The sequence below is a fragment of the Triticum aestivum genome, chromosome 2D, assembly GCF_018294505.1.
Source record: "Triticum aestivum cultivar Chinese Spring chromosome 2D, IWGSC CS RefSeq v2.1, whole genome shotgun sequence".
Taxonomy (NCBI): domain Eukaryota; kingdom Viridiplantae; phylum Streptophyta; class Magnoliopsida; order Poales; family Poaceae; genus Triticum; species Triticum aestivum.
Genome location: NC_057799.1, coordinates 191,745,268 through 191,766,750, shown reverse-complemented (window position 1 = coordinate 191,766,750; position 21,483 = coordinate 191,745,268). Strand labels below are relative to the sequence as shown.

The 21,483-nt window shown below is 46.0% G+C and overlaps 1 pseudogene; it reads left to right on the top strand.

Annotated features, from left to right (window-relative positions):
- The first annotated feature begins 6,986 nt into the window (after positions 1 to 6,986).
- Positions 6,987 to 17,693, top strand: LOC123052503 (putative receptor-like protein kinase At4g00960; annotated as a pseudogene).
- The last annotated feature ends 3,790 nt before the right edge of the window (positions 17,694 to 21,483 follow it).

Below are 21,483 nucleotides of genomic sequence, written 5' to 3'. Positions count from 1 at the left end.
CTTTCCGATGTCCGAATATAGCCTTCCAATATATCGACCTTTACCTCTCCACCACTTCGAGACTCCTCGTCATGTCCCCGATCTCATCCGGGACTCCGAACAAACTTCGGTCATCAAATCACATAACTCATAATACAAATCATCATCGAACGTTAAGCGTGCGGACCCTACGGGTTTGGGAACTATGTAGACATGACCGAGACACATCTCCGGTTAATAACCAATAGCGGAACCTGGATGCTCATATTGGCTCCTACATATTCTACGAAGATCTTTATCGGTCAAACCGATAACAACATATGTTTTTCCCTTTGTCATCGGTATGTTACTTGCCCGAGATTCGATCGTCAGTATCCTCATACCTAGTTCAATCTCGTTACCGGCAAGTCTCTTTACTCATTCCGTAATGCATCATCCCGCAACTAACTCATTAGTCACAATGCTTGCAAGGCTTATAGTGATGTGCATTACCGAGAGGGCCCAGAGATACCTCTCCGATACACTGAGTAACAAATCCTAATCTCGATCTATGCCAACTCAACAAACACCATCGGAGATACCTGTAGAGCATCTTTATAATCACCCAGTTACGTTGTGACGTTTGATAGCACACAAGGTGTTCCTCCGGTATTCGGGAGTTGCATAATCTCATAGTCTGAGGAACATGTATAAGTCATGAAGAAAGCAATAGCAATAAAACTTAAAGATCATAATGCTAAGCTAACGGATGGGTCTTGTCCATCACATCATTATATAATGATGTGATCCCGTTCATCAAATGATAACACATGTCTATGGTCAGGAAACATAACCATCTTTGATTAACGAGCTAGTCAAGTAGAGGCATACTAGGGACAATCTGTTTTGTCTATTTATTCACACATGTACTAAGTTTCCGGTTAATACAATTCTAGCATGAATAATAAACATTTATCATGATATAAGGAAATATAAATAACAACTTTATTATTGCCTCTAGGGCATATTTCCTTCAGTTATAACAAGGAGAGTTAACGTGTGATTTAGTTCTTTTACCATGAGAGTATCATAGTCACTTCTTACCGTACGATGGGCTTTGGAGTTGCTCAAACGTCATCTGTAACACGGTGATCATAATGTACAGGTTCATCGGAAAGTTTGACAAGGGACTAGATAGCTCAATAGTGGGATTTGCTCCTCCGACGATGGAGAGATATTCTTAGGGCCCTCTCGGTGTGATGGGTCTGGCCAGACACATGTGACTATGTCACAGGGATGCCAGAACATGTCAACAAGAAAGAAGAACAAAACCGATAACGAGGAGACCGGTATAGTTAGCATGTGTATGATTCAAGAGGATACAGATATATCTGAACTCGGGTTTTGTAGAGTATCGCGAAGCAAAGAGAATGGCACATGATAACCAAAGGTTCACTCAAATGTCATTCATGTAGTCATAAGGATCAATATGGATGTCCATGGTTCTGTTATTGGTCATTGAACGAAAGGTTATTTGGTTCATGTCTATGTTTTACCGAATCTACTGGGTCACAAGCTTAAGGAAATTACGATCTGTTGACCATTAGTGGAGCAAGAGTTATGAGAAAATATTCTCGTAATAGTTCTGGGAATATAAGAAATAGTTTTGAGAGAGTTCCAAAAGAGTTTCAGATATTTCCAGAAATCTTCTGGTGCGAGGACACTTTTGCTGGGCCAAGGGGTAGGGCCCAAAAGGCTTGGGGTCGGTGCAAAAGGGGCTTTGCGGAAGACAGGGGCCAAATGGCAGGGTCCCTGGCGTCTGGTCCTGGGCCAGACGCCGAGGTCTGTCGCGTTTCCGAAAACGTCAAGAATCTTCGCGTTTCATATTGGAAACCGAGCAGGACTCTTTCTTACGTTCCAAACTGACTTTGGGGAAGCCCCCTCCCGAAGTTGCGACCCCCTGACTCGACATATAAATAGAGGGGCATGGGCAGCCCCTAGAACATAAGTTTTGGAGCCTCCTCTTGTTCTCTCTTGATCTAGTTCTCGTCTAGTTTGATCTAGACTAGATCTAGTTTGAGTTCTCTCTAATTCTCATAACAGAGAAGCCATGTGTGGTTCTCTTCTTCTCCCTCCAATTCTCCGATGTTGATTAGCTCTGGACGGTGAAGCGCTGCCGGATCGTCAAGCCCGTACGCTTGCAAACTGTGGGAGGCCGTGCTTTCGATCTTTTGTTCGAGGGATCATTTGTGAATGGTTTGAGGGACTTCAAGTATGATCTACACCGACTCTTATTTTGCTGCAACTTGGAGTTAGTAACGATCTGATCTTAACCTTTATGCATGTTCATAGTGTTCCTGGTTGATCATCGGGCGATTTTTGTTTGTTTTCTACTATGTTTCCCAACAGTGGCATCATGAGCAGTTTTATGAGTAGATGTAGGTTTTGATCTAGATCACATGTGGATGTGAGGGTCTGATGTTTTTTATATGCTTCCCTCGAGTGTTGCTTCGGTTCAATTCATTGAAGGCATGATGTAGCTTTGTACAAAGTTCTGACAATCAATCGGCTCTGGCTGTCGGAAAAGTTCTTTGGGCTTCATCATAGTCAAGAATAGTGAATTTTCGCAAACACGAGAGGGTGATGAAGATGAACGATCTTCTAGGGGGTCATGCGTATTGACTAATTTTAGTGTGGGGCTGGAGATTTTCAGTTAAGTTTCTTCCCTCACACACCCCAAAAGTTAATCTAGCAACAAGTATTATCTCTTTGATGGTGGATGTAGGTAGCTAGTGTTATCCTAAAACCCTAGAAGCCACGTAATTTAAATTTTCCAAACCAATTAGAGGACGTCTAAGTTGGTTTTGTAGGTTGCATGTGATGCAGCATAGCCTTCGTCATGATAATGAGTTTATGTATGAGATGGTTATATGTTGTAATGTTAAATGGCATGCGCGTCACAGTATGGCATAGTGGCTGGAGCCACGGGATTGCCACTTTAATGTAATAGATGTACAAATAGGCTACAAGTTACATATGATGGTGGCAAGCTTGCATGAAGGACCCTGGCGTGAAGATGACATACCAAGCACAAGGAGGAGGGATGAGAAATTTGTTGTGGCACAACAACGTGTTCTGAAATTGGTGCCACGACAACATTTTTGAAACGATTGCCACGACAATGATTTCTAAAATTGCCGCCATGGCAGCGTATTTTGAAAGGGCTACCACGGCAACGATTTTCCTATTGCCATGACAACATTATGACTAAAGATTCAAGAAGACCGTGAAGACTTCCCAACGCCCAAGGCTATACCATAACATGCTATTATAAATTTCCTGAGATGTTTATCCCTTTGTTGTCCGCACCCTTTGATTGTGCAGTAGTCAATTATTAGGGTGATCTCTCACAGTAAATATCAAGTTTATAGGTGCTCTAGCCAGTGTTGCAAACGCCTATAACACGTAGCTTTCCGGAGTACGTCATGTCCACATGAGTACGAACGGATAGTGAGGTGTAAGACGGTGTATGATGAGACCATGCAAACAGAAAACACTCGAAATTGTGTTGAAGTTCTGGCAAAATAGTTCTGAGCTCGGAGCGCAAAGCATCGAAAGATGAACAAGAGTCATATGGAAATATGATCGGAAAAAGTTTGGCCCATAACATCACACGCTGTTAACGGGCTGGCCCACTAGTGTCTAACAAAATCTTGTGGGCCTTTGGCTAGGCTGGCCCATTTAGATTAAATGAGCCACTGTTGGGTCGTGCCATGTGTCAACATATCATAGGCGCATCTCGCCCATTGGAGGAATAACATCTGTCGCGACACTGAGCTGACACGTGGATCCTCTCGCGAATGAGCATTTAACACGTGGAAACTCACCATTGGTCCAGGATTATAACAGGTTATCGGATCCAAACCCGAACCTGATAGCTTAACAGCGACCCGTTAAAGTGGATGCCACGTGTCGGTTACCCTTGACGAAAACACTTTCATGACGCGCCATTTATCGTGATAGAAGTGGACACTTCGATGATAATTTGAGTATTGTCATGGAACACTTCTACAACACCACATGTATGACTATCTTAATTCTGTCATAAAATCGTCACGGATGTACATGCATGACAGAAAACATGACCTACTGTGACAAAGAGGTATCATCACGGAAGTGTTTTTTTGTAGTGGTGAAGCGCTACCGGATCGTGAAGTCTGTACACTTGCAAACTCTGGAGAGGTCGTGCTTTCAGTCTTTCGTTCGAGGGATCATTCATGTACGGTTTGAGGGATTTCAAGTACGATCTACACCGACTCTTCTTCCGCTACAACTCGAAGTTGGTAACGATCCGATCTTAACCGTTATGCATCTTCATAGTGTTCCTGGTTGATCGTGTAGGGCGATTTTTTGTTTTCTACTATGTTTCCCAACAGGGATACATGGATGCATGCACTGCACACATGCCCAGTGTCAAGTCGTGTCTGGGCCTTAGCGCTTGATGCTTTAGTACATCACATGGTCGATCTACAGGAGGAGAGTTCAAAGGATTGGCTCTTTGCATTACATGAAATCTTGGAGAGTGATGCCTTTATACGACTGGTCGTCACAGCATAGGAAATTTGGGGAGCGCGTAGGAAGGTGATCCATGAAGACATTTATCAATCACCACATTGAATCAATTGCTTCATCACATGCTTTGCCGAACTGCAAGTTGTGAACACAAAAACACGAAGGTCGGTTGCTGCTGCGACTCCCAGGGCGACACAATGGCAGCCCCTGGATGCTGGCTGTGCAAAAGTTAATGTGGATGCTATAGTATCTAGTCATGGCAGGTTTGGTTCGGTTGGAGCAATCTATAGAGACCTCAGAGAGGTTTACATGGGAGCTTCGGTGCTTGTTTTCAGGTATATAGTGGAACCACAAACTTCCGAAGCACTAGCAATAAGAGAGGCTCCCGCATTCTGAGATGGCCTATATCTACGGTGAATCCACGTGATATCGGATTGCAAGGTGGTGGTTGATGACTTAAAGAAGAAAAACTTGGCTAGGTATGGAGCGATCATACATGAAATAATGGACCACACTCTTTGGATTTTGTTATTTTGTAATATTAGTCATGAATTTAGGAGCTCAAAATTTTGAAGCTCACAACTTAGTGAAGCATGCTTTATCTCTCGGGGCTAGCCACCATGTTTGGTTAGGGCACCCTGGATACCTTGCCTCCATACCTCTAAACGTTGTGACGAGTTAATAAAACCTTTGTGAGGTTGTCTAAAAAAACCTCACAAGTTGAGAAGAGCTGAGAGCCCTTTATAAGGGTGTCAGGGGGGTAAACCCCGGGTAGGCTCGGGAGTAGAAGTCGCTTTTTCAAAACATTGGGGCGGCCAAGGCCCCTCAATCCGGCTAGCCCTCCAGCTGGCTCCCCAGCTATGGGTCGGCTAGGCACGACGCCACGCCCGGGCCGGCTGGCCATAGCCGGCAGCCGGCGGGGCAAGCGCCTGTCTAATCCCTTCATACGACAAGACCTCTCCCACGACGTGGAGAGCATGGCTACAGTGCCACCGGTACTGCTGACCCGGGCGACCGAAGTCAGCGCGGCCGGGCGCTATAGAGGCATAGTGCCAACCACTCCGTGACGACGTGACCGACTAGCTACAGTGACATGCAGCCAGCGGGCCCTGCTGAAGGCCAGAGACGTTGGCAACGTGGCCCTGCCCCTCTTTCTTTATCATTTGTAACCTCTTTATCATTTGTAACCTGGGAGATCCAACTATAAGACCTCCTAGGAGCCCCCCTAGGAGGGGGTCGGCTCATTCCATACACACACACACACACGAGGCAGATAGGAGAGCTAGCTCCTTCTTCCTCCTCCACTCAAAAAAGCTCTATGAGTAACCATGTAGCCCTTGTGATCTTCATAGTGATCCGGTAGGACTAGGGGTATTACCTCCCTTGGAGGGCCACGAACCTGGGTACGTCTTGTGTCTAGCATTGCCCGTGCCCAATCCCGCCTCCGGAACCCACCGACACATATCGGCCCTACCACTCTCGATAAGCCATCCCATGGCATCTGCCCTGAGAACACCACCACAAAGGGTTACTCTTCCATTTGCGCATTGGGAGCTTAGGAAGTGCAGTGGCTCACGCACACTGCTCCGCCGTCCATCTCCTCCATCCCCGTGCGTCGTGTTTCGTGGATGAGCCGAGCTGAACTCAAACTTCTGCGCTTATTTCTTGCCGATCAGAAATGGTTCATTAATTTTGGATTAATTACGAGTCACTAATGAATGCCATTATTCGAGACAATGGACCCGGCTACACGCCGATTCAGATTTGAACCTACCCGACTGCACACTGACTTGGGCGTGGGCATTCCCGGTTGCATGCTAACTCTGTCGTGGATTTTAGCCCATGACTCCTACCCGGATGCTTATATATAGGAGGCGTTGGTCGGCCAGAGAGAAAACCAACTAATTCCTCCTCGCACGACCCTAGTCGTCATTCACTGTTCCATGCTTTTGCTGCATCCGACGGTCCCATCCCGCCAGCCATGTGCACAGCTGAACGGGAGAGCAAGCCTGTGGAATCCCGTCCTTTGAGATCCTGCACCGGGTTAAGGGTGATAGTGTTTTTAGGGAGCGTCTCGGCACGACTGCTCCCGGTTCGTTCTTGTCGTCATCCTCAGATTCAACTACTTTTCTGACACCGACACAATGGTTGAAGACGTCGCCACCAAGAAGAAGGCCGAGGGCGAAACCGCCGCCAGGGCCTTAGCCTAGTCACTGGCGGGTATGATTTGTCCATCCCCTGTTTACTTGGTCATGTGCCCTGGTGTAGTGTGTTCATAAATGTTTCAATTCTATGTTATTATGCTCGGGCTCACATGTTTATGTTTCGTTATGAGCTTCATACCAATTTTTGCATGCTTATGATTTACTTTGGGATTAAAGTGCCAACATATTCAATAGTTAAAAATCCTCGAGCTTGACACTCCCAACCATAGGAGCTTGACTTTGTAGGCGTTGGGTCCCATGCGTCATTCTCATCTTGCTCTGTAATGTCAAACAACGCCACGTTGCGAGTCAAACCATCCATATCCTAAGAGCTTGCACGGCACGATGGAAGTCGTCACGAACTTCTCTTCTTCACCGACCACACCGCTGCACCGGCACCGCCGGCCATGGCAACGGGCCACCGCGCCCTCGCCAATCTCACTGCCGTGCTCCTCGTGCCCATCTTCTTCGCGTGGCTGGCTGCCGCGCAACCACAGGTGTGCGGTGACAGCGGGAACTACTCGGCGAACAGCACTTACCAGTCCAACCTCGGGCAGCTCTCCGTCACCCTCCCCAAGAACGCATCCGCGTCCCCAACGCTCTTCGCCACCGGCAGCGTGGGCTCCGTGCCGGACATCGTCTACGCCCTCGCGCTCTGCCGCGGCGACACCAACGCCTCCGCCTGCGCGGCCTGCGTCACCACCGCCTTCCAGGACGCGCAGCAGCTCTGCGCCTTCAACAAGGACGCGTCCGTCTTCTACGACCTCTGCCTCCTCCACTTCTCCAACCAGAACTTCCTGCCCGACACCGACGGGCGAGGCAACCAGTCCATCTTCCAGACGGACGCGCGGAACGTGTCCGCGCCGACGGTGGTGTTCGACAACGCCGTCGGCGTGCTCCTGAACGCCACCGCCGACTACGCGTCCTCGAACTCGTCCAAGCGGTTTGCCACGGGCGAGGAGATGTTCGACAGAGGCGGAATCCCCGCGATCTACGCGCTGGTGCAGTGCACGCCGGACTTGGCGCCGGCCGCCTGCCGGAGTTGCCTCGGGGATATAATTCAGATGATGCCCAAGTATCTCAGCGGGGGAAGAGCGGAATGGCTTTTTGGATCCGATGCAACTACCGGTACGAGTTGTATCCTTTCTTCTCAGACAGCTGGCCCCGCATAAAAATCGCCCTCTGGAGATGAGCCGGCGACGCAATCTGCGCTGGGGCGGTTTTGTGTCCAGTCGTCGCCCCAGGCATCGAAATTGGTTCATTTTTCAGCTCCATTTCGGCGAATAAAGGGCCCATATGGGCGAGAATATGCTCATATTCGACGTGGTTCCCCGTGCTGACGTTCAATTAGCAATGTAATTTTTTTTCTTATAACATATTTCATCACAGAAAAATCAAATACTTCAACAAAATAGTACAACAACAAATAGTTCAATACAAATTATATAGTTCAACAAATAAAAACCCATATTTCATCACACGTCGCGCCCGGCGTCCCCCTTGAGCCTCCATAGATGCTCAATCAGATCTTTCTGCAGTTGATGATGCACCTGTGGGTCTCGCATCTCCTGACGCATACTGAGATAGGCAGTCCAGATTACCGGTAGCTGGTGATCAACTTCGCCTAGAGGACCCTGCCTGTAGTATGGTTCAGTGTCAAACACTGGGTCTTCTTGCTCGCTCTCGATGATTATGTTGTGCAAGATGACACAGCAAGTCGTAATCTCCCACATTTGATCTTTCGACCAGGTCTGAGCGGGGTACCGGACAACAGCAAATCAAGATTGGAGCACACCAAATGTCCGCTCGACATCCTTCCTGCAAGCCTCCTGAATCTTCGCAAACCAGGCGTTCTTGCCTCCTGGCACAGGGTTTGAGATCGTCTTCACAAATGTCGACCATCTCGGATAGATGCCATTAGCTAGATAGTACCCCTTGTTGTAGTGCCGCCCATTGATCTCGAAGCTTGGCAAAGACAGGAGAGCACTGCAGCACGTTGATGTCATTGTGAGTTCCTGGCATACCGAAGAAGGAGTGCCAAATCCAGAGGTCCTGTGTGGCCACCGCCTCAAGTACCACACTGCAACCGCCTTTGTACATCCCCTGCCAAGCAAATGGGCAATTCTTCCATTTCCAATGCATGCAGTCGATGCTTCAAGCATCCCAGGAAATCCTCTTGCTGCATTTTGTGCTAGGATACGAGCAGTGTCTTCCGCATTGGGTGTTCTCAAGTATTGCGGTCCAAACACTGCCACCACTGCCCGACAGAACTTGTAGAAGCACTCTATGCTGGTGGACTCGGCCATGCGCCCATAGTCGTCGAGTGAATCACCGGGAGCTCCGTATGCAAGCATCCTCATCACTGTCGTGCACTTCTGGATCGAGGTGAATCCAAGTTTGCCGGTGCAATCCATCTTGCACTTGAAGTAGTTGTCGAACTCCCGGATGGAATTCACAATTCTGAGGAAGAGATTTCGGCTCATTCGATAACGGCGCCGAAATGTTTTGTCGCCGTGAAGTGGAGCATCGGCGAAGTAGTCGGAGTAGAGCATGCAACAGCCTTCGAGACGATGCCGGTTTTTTGCCTTCACCCGCCCCGGCGCCGAGCCACCTCGCCGCGGCTTTTCATTGCTCGCCAGCAGCTGGGCGAGGGCGGCGAGCACCATCAGATGATCTTCTTCCTGGACGTCGGCCTCGGCTTCCTCCTCCAGCAGCGCGGCGAGCGCTTCCTCGTCATCCGAGTCCATCGCGAGGCGGGCAAATCGGCGAAATCGCCTAACACCTTGCGCCCGGTGGGCGTGCACCCGCCGCTAAATTGCCCCTCCACGGCCGGAAACGGCGGCCGAAAACGTCCAGCTGCTGTTGGAGGGGCTGCCGCGGCGAACCTCTGCAATTTTTCCGGCGGGGAATGGCTATCTAGCGGTGAAGGGCGGCGGGCGGCGCCGGGATATAGCTAGTGGCGGCCGAGGGCGCGGGGGGTGGAAAGCGAGTCGGGGAAAAAAATCTTGACTTTTCACCTGAGGGTGTGGGCCAGCCGCGCTTTTCCCTTGCGCCGGAGCCCCCGATCGCCCCCAGAGCGCCGGGTTCGGCCTGCGCGCACCGGGCGAAAAAAAAAGGCTGAACCGGCGCTTTTCGTCGTCCTGAGGGTGCGACTGGGGCGTTTTTTTGACGCCGACGCCGAAAGAATGGCCTGGAGGGGGCCTGTTGGGGGCGCGGCTGGAAATGCTCTCAGGCAGCCCTCTTCTGCGGCTTCCGGTGCCGGCATTTGCTGGAATGCCACCGTCACCAGTGGACATTTCGCCACCGTCACCGGTGGACATTTCACCGCCGTTGAATAAAAGAGGTAATAACATGGCACACTTATTGATTAGAATTTTTTTTGACGAAATTTTCAGAAATATCAATGGGCCGGTGGGGTGGCTGTTGCCCACATGGTGTTTGTCAAATTTCCTCAGTACACAGTCCACATGCTACTCCAGTTCAATATCTTGGACTCCTTGTTTCATAGACTTCTCCCATACTCCCGTATCTATTAGTAGATTCTTGTCGACTTACCAGAATTAACAAAACTGGATAAGATACTGAAGGTCGAACAATGCACACTTGACCGTTCTTTACGAGCACTGACGACTGACCAATAAACATCCAGTAATTGGGTCAAATATGGTAAAACAAAATAAGTTTTTCTAAAATTAAAAAGTCTTAGGACGGAATCACAAGATAAATTTCTTTCTTTATTCAGGGCAGAAGGAAAGATCAGCAGCAAAGATCTCTGCATCGGTGGCCTGTACCATTGTCTTTGTATTAATACTTTCTGCTTCTGCTTTTATTTGCTTCAAGAAAAGAAAACCTTTGAAGAAGCAGCCAGGTAAGAAGCATTTTGTAGATTTCAAAGTCCATGAGTTTACAGTTTATTGATGCTCTTTATTCTTGCAGCACTGGCATTTCATAATGCTGCGAGAGGAAAATGTATGATCTTTGATTTACCTACACTGCAAGAGGCAACAGAAAACTTCTCCGAGGAGAATAAGCTCGGAGAGGGCGGTTTTGGTACTGTGTACAAGGTAAACAAACAAGTCTAGGTGCAATATGAACCATGATGCTCTTATTATTTTCTAAGGAAGGCGGGTTCGTTACAGGGAACACTTCCAAATGAGCAAGAAGTGGCAGTGAAAAGGCTTTCACAGACTAGTAGAGAGGGACTGAATCAGCTGCACAATGAATTGCAAGTTTTGGCTCAGCTCCAGCACATAAAACTTGTCAGGTTACTGGGGTATTGCTCACATCAGAATGAAGTGATGCTTGTCTACGAGTTCGTAAAAAACGGGTGCCTCCACAACTTCCTGTTTGGTAATTTCATCCGGAATTACCAATCGAGCATGAACACGTTTTTGTCATAACTAACTTGTCATTGCAGATTGAAATTGTCCGTGCTCTGAAAATTTTCAGGACAGTTAGGAATAATTTGTAATGTGCATAAGGAATGAATTTGTTGATTTCGAATCTATGAATGTCATTACAAACTTTACTGAAACAATAAATGTGAAGAAACTACTTGTGATAAGACCAAGAAATATTAGAGCTGTATTTTAAGTGCATCATCATCATTCACTGTAGATTTTGTCTCCTATTTTAATGTGATTCCCGTTGTTCTTACAGAGAGCCACATGATTAAGTTTCTGACTTTATTGAAACAGATGAAAGGAAGGGAAGGAAATTAAATTGGAACCGGCGGTATAATATCATTATTGGAATTGCCAAGGGAATATTGTATCTTTTCATGAAGACTCGAGCATAAGAATCATTCACCGGGATTTGAAGTCTAACAACATTTTGCTGGATGAGAACATGAACCCAAAAATAGCAGACTTCGGGTTGGCAAGGCTGTTAGGAGGAGGACATACTCAGACCAAGACAGCTAATGTTGCTGGAGCATAGTAAGTGGAAACAGATTGACTCATAGTTGAATATTATACACTATTGTTTTTCTAGGTTTAATGCCTAATCTTTCACAGCGGTTATATGGCACCAGAGTATGCAATATTTGGAAATGTGTCTCCCAAGATTGATATTTTCAGCTTCGGTGTTTTAATCCTCGAGATTGTAACTAGGAGAAAGAACAGTTCGGATGATTTCAATAACACAGTGAATCTCCTAAGCGATGTAAGTACTCCCTCCGTCCCAAAATTCTTGTCTTAGATTTGTCTAGATACGGATGTATGTCCCAAAATTCTTGTCTTAGATTTGTCTAGATACGGATGTATACATCCGTATCTAGACAAATCTAAGACAAGAATTTTGGGACGGAGGGAGCACTTTATAGTGCAAGGATACTTTAAAATTGATTACCTGATTGTACAACATATACTCATTTGCCAGGTATATAACTGCTGGATTAAGGATATGACATTGCAAATAGTTGACAAATCGCTCAATGTATTTACCTTATAAAGGATGAAGGGGTTGTTAGTCACGACCAAGCCATCCACGTCGGCTATGAGCAGTTAGCAAGCGGGCAGCGAGAGCGAGCGGGCAGCGAGAGAAAAAGGGTACACGTCCGCTGCGAGAGAACCCGCTGCGAGAGAAAATATCTCGTCTCTCTCCCTCCTCCCTTCTCATCCGACTCCTCTTCTCCATGCCGCCGTCGCCTCCTCCTCTTCCCCGTCCCTCACGGCCTCCTCGCCCCCTCCGCCTTCAGCACCTCTTCCTCCCCTTCCTCTCCTCCTTCCCTCCCTCCGGTTCCAGGCATGGAGAGATGAACCCGGAGAGCTGCAGCCGGTGGATGCCGTGACGGACGGGGAGGCGTTGGCGAAGGGGAGTTTCGGTCAAGTGGAATCTGATGGGTTGCAGGGCGAGGAGCAGGGAGTAGCCTGGCGTAGATACAGAATATCGGCCTCTCCCCACGACCCACCTCTCCCACCAGAGCACAACTAGGTTTACCTCCGCCTCCCTTTTGATTGCAATTCCTTGTGTGAGCTCCTCCCTCTAATTCATGTCCTCCTAATTCATTTTTTCAGTCATCTAGGGTTTGGATGGGTCTGGGTTCCTACAACGATGGCAGTAGAGGCGACAAAGACCACTTTGCAACCTCGCCGAATTGTGTTACTGAACTGAAAGGTACTGTAGCAATCCTTCTGGTTTGGTAGCTAAAACCAAGATACTTAGCTTGTTAATGCCTTCATTTTTTTGTAGTAAAAACTGTAATTCCAGCATCTGTAGAGTATTAGATTTCAGTTGTTTGTCGTAGTTTGTTTTCTGGGTTTTTGTATCAAGCGAGAATGAGCAAGGCTCGCTTCATATTTGGCCTCTCTTAGTGGACAGTCTATGGTAAATCTAATAGTTGGTCTTGATAGTGATGCAGGATGTGAGGTACAACTATCAAAGTGACATTAATTTTGGTTTTGCTTCCTATCCGCAGCCTCTTCTACACTAGGTGAGAAACTGGTTAAAAGAGTAAATTTTATTACTTTTCTAAAAATATCTTCCGAGAAACATGATTATTATGTTCAGTAGTGTTGCTTCGCTATTCCAAAGGCACATGGAAGTTTACATAAAAAAAATCTTACAGTTTTTTTTGGATCTTCAGAAAAGGAAAACACTCGACGATCTGGCTCTGTCTCAGGTATATGCTCCCTCGCCCGCAAGATCCGCTCTCTCCCATCTACGCATCACGGCAGCACTTCAGCTCCTCTTATGGATTCTCACCAGATCAGGCCACCTCACTCACCTTCAGGTAAACCTTGAGCGACCACACAGTATGTTTTCGCGAACTAATCTTCTTTAGTCAACCTATCGATCCTTGTTGCGTGTGCTTCTTAATCGACATGTGAATAATCTGTTGATGCATGGAAATACATGTTGATCTCCTATTTTCTTGCTGCCTGCAAGATAGTATATGCATGAATCTTGTTCAACTACAACAACTTGAAAGCCCTGTTATTCTCAGAAAAATTATCATCTACGGTTGTATGCATATGCCTCTTGATATTTACCAGCTCTCCTTTAAGATTTCCTAACTAGCATACATATCCTAGCTAAAACATAAGAGTTCGAATTTGTACATGTGAACTGCACATTAAGTTACTATCACCATTGTTTAACAACACTGTTAATTATGACTCAGGTTTGTAAACAGTCATCCATACCATAGGTATGTACGTTAATGCAGAAGCACTACTATTGAATTAGATGTAGTAACTGCGTCATTCTGAACATTTTAGCAAGTTCATGCATTAACCGCTTAGGGTCCATCGATGAAACAAAACCAATCATATGAATTGAAGGAGCTACTGAAATAAAATGGAAAGAACAAAGAGAAAATTGAAGGTTATCTATATGAAAATTCAGAGAATGGGATAGGAGAGGTGGTTCTTCCCAATAGGAAAAAGAGTGGAGTATAGTACTGTTATCCTGCCTTTTGTACTACAATCCCAGTTAGCATAATAATGTGACATGGAAAATCATATTATCGATTCAATTATGATTCAAGCAACATGAACAATTATCCATGAAATTCACTTCTAAACCCTGGTTTTATTTAGTTTTAACTTCAGGATAGGCATTTACTGTATTGTAATTGCCAGACTTCCAAAATTCTACTATTACCATTGTTTAACAACACCCTTTTTGTCACGGGAAAATAATAGATGGATAAACGTCTCAAATCATACACTATGAAGCTTCCAACACTTGCTTACAGTGTCTTTCTTGTGTAATCAGTCTGTCGTGATGGACAAAGTTAAGATCCCAACAAAAAGTGCTTCTTGATACTATGATGCAGCAACTTAACCTTCCAAATTGCAGTTTACTAAACAGAAAGTGCTTCTTGATGCTATGATACAACTTCTTGATGCTATGATGCAGAAACTTTATGCTATGGGCAAGTGATTCATGCTGCTCTTGGTTCTTCTGTACACTTGAAATAAGGAACAATATTCCAAAGTATGATAGTGTTTGGTTAAAACATATACCTTAGTCCATTACTTCAGTTTCTTCTTCTGAAGTTATGTTCTGCTTTTCTACTTCTTTGCTCTGCTTTACACAATTTACATGGCTTTCGAATCCTTTTATTTAGGACCAGGGAAAAACCTCTAATTGTTAACTTTGTATTTTCGCACTGACTAGCGCATATCTTGCCTAAGCGCATGCTTAAGCAATGCGTTTTGTTTTGCCCTAGCGCCTAGGTGCTTACACCCTTTCCCCCTACTGATTTAAGAGGTGTGGAGATTTTTTAAGGAGGTGTTGCTCGCTTTGTTGTTCAGATCACAGAAGAAGTATGTACAAGTATACATCACCGCTGTTACTTGCTTGCAATTACAGTGTATTTTAAAACACACACTTGGTGAACATCTGCTCGTGCTTACAATGCTCTATGAGGGAAATAATAGATCAACACTTGCTTTTTTGCTCCTTTTGAACAGTTGTCAGAACCTCACCGGCAGATCCCTCAGCTATCAGGGAAAGCAGCCATCAGCGGAGATTGAGGGTGCCTCTCCGGCGAGAGTGCTCGTGTCGTGGTGGTTTCCCACCAGCGGCATGGGGGAGGCGGTGTCCTCTGCAGCTAGGTCTACTTGCTGGCGACCTCACCGTCACCAGCCCATCTGCAGGTATGCTAGCTCCTCTTCTATTAATGCAAAAAGGAGACGCTCAAATGGATTGAGTGGTACCCTCCTGAAAGTATTGTAGGGATGGACATATGGATTGATTGGTAGGCCCCTGAAAGCTACACAGATCTGAACCAATAACTTTAATAAGAATGTGTATCCCAGCTCCTTTTATAATCTTGAATCCTTCTCGGTCCTACTAAACTGTAACTCATGTTTATTTTTGGAAACAATATTTTGGACATTCCTAACCTGGTCAAGGGAATGTATTGCCCACCTACAGTGAGAGACACATACGAAGTAGGTCCTACTAAACACCTAAAAGGATGAGTTACAGTAGGTGTGCATAGAGTACTAACATTTTTGCTATCTTTATGCTCCTCCATATGGATGGGAACTAAAAGGATGATGATATTATTCTACCTTTCAATATTTGGTGGCGCATATTTAAGAAAATCACAGCTAAGCATGTCACTTTCTGAAAAGACGCTTGACTGGAATGTATATGTATATAGTTAATAAATTATAGTGACTGATTGTTCAGTTCCTCTGTTTAGATTAGAGGTGGCTGCATGCATCCAAGTGATCGGTCTTTCCAGCTCAAAAGAGAAAGTGACCGATGTTTTGGCATATTTTCCTATTAGGAATAAATGGACATTCCCATGCACGTATGCACACAGATTTCAGGTTACAGTTTAATTAGGAAACAGATGATACCTCATTGTGTCGTCTTGGTCTAAGAAGAGGGGATATACTTGGTGAATATATATGTTCCACCCGACCGTTAATTTCAGAGAAAAGGACATGCAATTCAGTAGAAAAAATTTGATTGTTATGTACTATCTGTAATGCTAAGCATTTATTTGCTAATATCTCCTCATCTGAATTTGTATTTTGTGCCATTTGGCCTTTTAACTATATGGGCATCTGCAGATGGTCTGAAAACCAAGATATGCCACAGTAATAACTATACGGGCTGCTCCAGATGGACTAAGAATGGAACCATATCCTAGGCCTACATGCAAATATTGTACAGCAATGAATATCTTCACTTATTTATACTTAATCAGTTGTGTAATAATAAGCGTGATATTAGCTTTCGTACCCATCTTCATGGTTGAAATACTTTTCTGCAATTTGTGACACATTTGCTTCAGTTTCCATATGTCTTGCTTCATGCTATCAACATTGTTAATCATTTATCTTTATCTTTCTTTCCCTTTACAACCTACTTGAATGGATATGGTTCCTGAGAGACCATTTCTTATGCATCAGGTCCTGAAGGTGGATGTTGCTTGTTTAGATATCTATGATTCCAAATTATTCAAAACTGTTCATGTTATACTGGATGCTATTTTATTGAGAGTGGCTTCGAACAATATGGCATGAACATATTTGTTTTCTCTTTGGCCATACTGGAGTCTCTCGAACAAATGATCTTTGTGCATATAAAATGGTTATCGATACCATAATTCTTGGTTTTAATTAGCTTTTTGCGCTAACCGGTTTAAGCCATTCTACTATCTGTAATACAATCCACATTGCATCATCTTTTCATTTACGTCTCTTACTTATTCACTACTAACATTCCTTCTAAATGGCTTCTTGCGCCATTGGCGCAACCGGGTCATCTAGTACTCCAAAAGTGAAGTATTGCGCTGCATCCACATCGGTCTTCTTTGCATCCAAGAGGATCCAGATGACAGACCGAGCATATCCTCAGTTGTTCTCATGCTAACCCGAGACAGGGTAAAACTACAGCCACCACGACAACCAGCATTTTTCTTTGCGAGAGACTCCAGTTCAGTTTTCGAACATACCAGACATGGCAATTATATATACGACAAATCTGATGTGATCGTGGAGGATAATTTCTCAGTGAATGAGGTCACTAATACTGATCCCTATCCTAGATAAGCCGAAACCTGAAGCTTTACAAGTATGACTAGGACTCACCGTTTTCTACGGTTTTATTAATTCGCAGTTGCCTGAAAATTTGTAAATGTCAATCACTAGAGTTGCACATGCCTAAACTTGTAGTATTCCAATGGGTGCAATTTTTAATATGAAGGTTATATATTGTTTTGCGAAGAACCATCCACCTAAGATGCAGGTTAGACATGAAAACCTGAACACGAGAAATGTTGAGTATCGATCCAAATGCTTGAAGATGTTTCAGAAATATTTATGCAACTTATCATAGCCAAAATGCTTTCTTTTGTACATAAAGGTGGGTTCTCATCAATCTTAAATTGGGTCTTGATACTATGTAGATTTTTGATTGAGGAGGTCTAAACTGGTGTAACGATCCAATAAAGAATGCTTAGAGACATATATTTATGATATATTGTTATAGTCACTGTTAACACAAATTGTGTTAAATTAGCTTTTTTAAGGAGTGTTAAATTAGCATTTAACAGTTCGAGGAAGCTCCGCAATAAGTTAAATTCGAGTACTTAATGGAGAACTTATCTCTAGTACTCCGACTATTACTTCCTCTGTTTCATTATTTAAGTCCATATCCAAAAATTCTTGTACAAAAGATTAGCTCACTATTTAGAAATAGATGAGCCGCCTAAATAATAGGTAAGCATGCCCTTCTTCCTCAACTCTAAATCTAAATCTAACAATCGATCTGAAGTGCCAGCTCCAAAAATCGTGTGTATCACATGAATGGAATAATAGGTTGGTGATGTGGGTTTGTCTAAGAAAGATGGTATGAATAATCGCAAGGAATAATTATGATGAGATGACCAGCTAATAAAATGGTTGATATGATAGCTTATTGATGTTGTAGGGTTTGATAAGAATAAGGAAAAAGGCTTTTAAGCACCGTCTGCTTGCTCACGCCGCGTTAGCTGCCTCACTCGAGCAACACGTGTCCTGTGGGGCCCACTCACTACATCCCTTCCTTCCTTATCCTTGTATTCTATCTCTCTTTCTAAAAGTGCATGATGCACTTCATATGATGTTGGTGTTGATGACACACACACACACACACATTATATGGACTAATGTAGTTTGCAAGTACTCCCTCCGTCCGGAAATACTTGTCGGAGAAATGGATGTATCTAGATATATTTTAGTTTTAGATGCATCCATTTATATTTATTTTTGTGACAAGTATTTCCGGACGGAGGGAGTATATCTCAGGTATTAGTGCCATATATGGTGGTTGATGGAGGATCGTCGACCCCCACCCCTCCCCTCTCCAAAATTAAAGACATAGTCGTGGATCCTCAAAGGCTTATATTAGCCCTTTATTTATGATATTGAGTTGATATAGATCCCACACCATTAAGAAGGGACATACGAAGGTGAAGAATTATTCGGTAGGTCATCTACAACCGGCTGAAGCTCTCGGTTGTGAGCATACTATCCGGTCCTTCTAGATCAGGCTGTCTGGTGGTCGGGGCTAGACTATCTGATCCAAAGGACCAGATTGTCCGGTGCCCAATCCAGTCATCCCAGAACCTTTTGTTACCGCTAGACAGTTTGCCCCTCCGGACCAGACCGTTTTGCTCAACTATTCAGCCGACTAGAATGCTCTATGGATAGACCAGATTGTCCAGTAGATCAAATTTTTATGTGCTCTTCACAAACCCTAGTTGGTATAATCTGTTACCTGGTTGTCTGGTCTAGATCGACCAGACTGTCCGGTATGTCATTTTGGACCATAGCGGGTAGATTTCACATATCGCTATATACACTCCTCTTCAGTTAGAACTATGGTCACCTCTAGAGCAATATACATCCACAGCCACCACACTTCTACTCCACCTCTCCCAAACCCTAATCATTGATTCTTGGAGAAATTCAAGAGGGAATCATCCCAAAAGCAAGATCCACTCATTCCTCACACGTTGACCAATTACTCTTTTAGTTCAGCTTGATTTGGATCCTTGGCACTTGTCTGGTTAGTCTTGGAGGTTGGAGACTCATAAGTGTTAGGAGTTTTCTGGTGAGGAATCAACTTGTCGTGATTTGCCCAAGAAGTTTTGAAGGTTTGGAGGCCGCCTCAAGGTCTACCACTAGTGATTGAGAATCACATTCATTGTGATATCTCAAGGAGAATAGGGTGACTCTTTTGCGGTTTTGGTCTGACTTTGTGCTAACACTCATCCCTCCAATTGTGATTAGCTTCCTTCCAAGGAAGCGAGCATTGGGGTACATCCTCGTCTCCATGTTGTCGGTTATCTTTAACCCGATGTCCCTACTTGTGGTTTCTTTGGTCAGTTGACCTTGCATTCACTATAAGTTGTTGAATACACTACATTGTGTTACTTACCTCACAGTAGCAATTGTTTAGGCCCATATGTATATTCCTCATTGTTGGGAAACGTAGCATGCAATTTCAAAAAATTCCTACGCTCACGCAAGATCTATCTAGGAGATGCATAGAAACGAGAGGGGGAGAGTGTGTCCGTGTACCCTCGTAGGCCGAAAGCGAAAGCGTCGCGGTTGATGTAGTCGAACCTCTTCTCATTCCGACCGATCAAGCACCGAACGTACGACAACTCCGAGTTCTGCACACGTTCAGCTCGATGACATCCCTCGAACTCTTGATCCAGCAAAGTGTCGAGGGAGAGTTCCATCAGCACGACGGCATGGTGATGGTGACGGTGAAGTGATCCGCGCAGGGCTTCGCCTAAGCACTACAAAGATATGACCAGAGGCGTAAACTATGGAGGGGACGCCACATGTCGGTGTACAAAAGTAGGGGCCTTTTTTGTACCCCTTTACTTGTGCACGGGCAGTCGTAGCCACGCCTGCGGCCATGCTTGGCGGGGCAGAGGAAGGAAAGGTACAAGGCTGCCCAGGCAGCACTCAAACCAGAAGCATGAAGAGCGAAGGGACAAGGTGAGCTTTCCGTGGCAAGACCCTTGCCGGGGCAGCCTACGTGGCTCTGGCAAGAGCCTTGCCGGGGCAACTTTCCCAACACCAGCAAGGCCACCACCCTTGAGCCTGAGAGCTGTGACACCATCAACAGTGTCAAGACCAAGACTCAGGGGTGCCTTGCGTAGTGGCATGCAGATCTTTGTAAAGGCCAAAGGCCTGCAAGCCTAGATGAGAACCAGAAGACGAAGACCCCCGGCAAGATCTTGCCGGGAACGACTGTAGACCCCCGGCAAGACCCTTGCCGGGGACGCCCACGAGATCCCGGCAAGGCCCTTGCCGGGGGCGTCTGTGAGGCCGAGGCCAGGCCCGCACCCGTAAAGAGTTTCGCCGCCCCGCGCCCGTTCCGACGTGGCGGCCAGCCCGCCAACTAGGCGAGCGCCTGCGTGGAAGCATGCAGCTTCTAGGCCAACTAGCCAAGCACCTGCGTGGTGGCATGCATATCTTTGTGAAGACCTTGCCACCGCACCAGCTCAGCAGCCAGCCAGCGTGGCGCTGCATGCCTCGTCAGCTTGGACGCGCGTCAGAGCGAGGCGAGGCGACGACGGGCGGGACGAGCTTCTTTGCCGTCCCCGATAAAACAAGAGGGCACATTGGCGGCGCATTACATGCGTTTGTCCTATGGTGCCAGGCGATAGACTTGTACACTGTACATACTTTCCACCTCCTATGTGCCACTGTGGCAACCCCTTTGACATATAAAAGGAGGCCCAAGGCGTACTGAGAGAGGATTCAGACTTTTTGGACTGGGCATGCACCGCAGCTAGTTCAAAAGCTCAAGAACACTAAATACACACAAAGCAGGACTAGAGTTTTACGCATCGTTTGCGGCCCGAACCTGGGTAAAAATTTCCCCGCGTTGATCTTCTAGACCCGCTCTTTGCGCAGCTCCACGCCCCGCCAACCGTAGAAGGGACTCCTGGAGGGATCCCATAGGTGTTGTTCTTGAGCCCCGACATCTTTGGCGCGCCAGGTAGGGGGCGCTGAGGCTGTGAAAATCCGGTTTTGAAGTCAACTCATCGACTCCTTCGCCGCGATGGCTCCCAAGAAGAAGGTGGTCACGGCGATCGGCTCGTCTGGGGCCGAACCACCCGTCCCAGCGCGTGCGGGCGATGGAGCGGTCGTGGATGGTGGCGGAGGCGTGGCCCGCGAGCATCCATGACACTCTGGCAATCGGAGCCAGGCGAGCGGCATCGTGCGTGCCTGAGACGACAAGCCGCGCGCCGCTGGGCCCGGGGGCGGGGTCATGC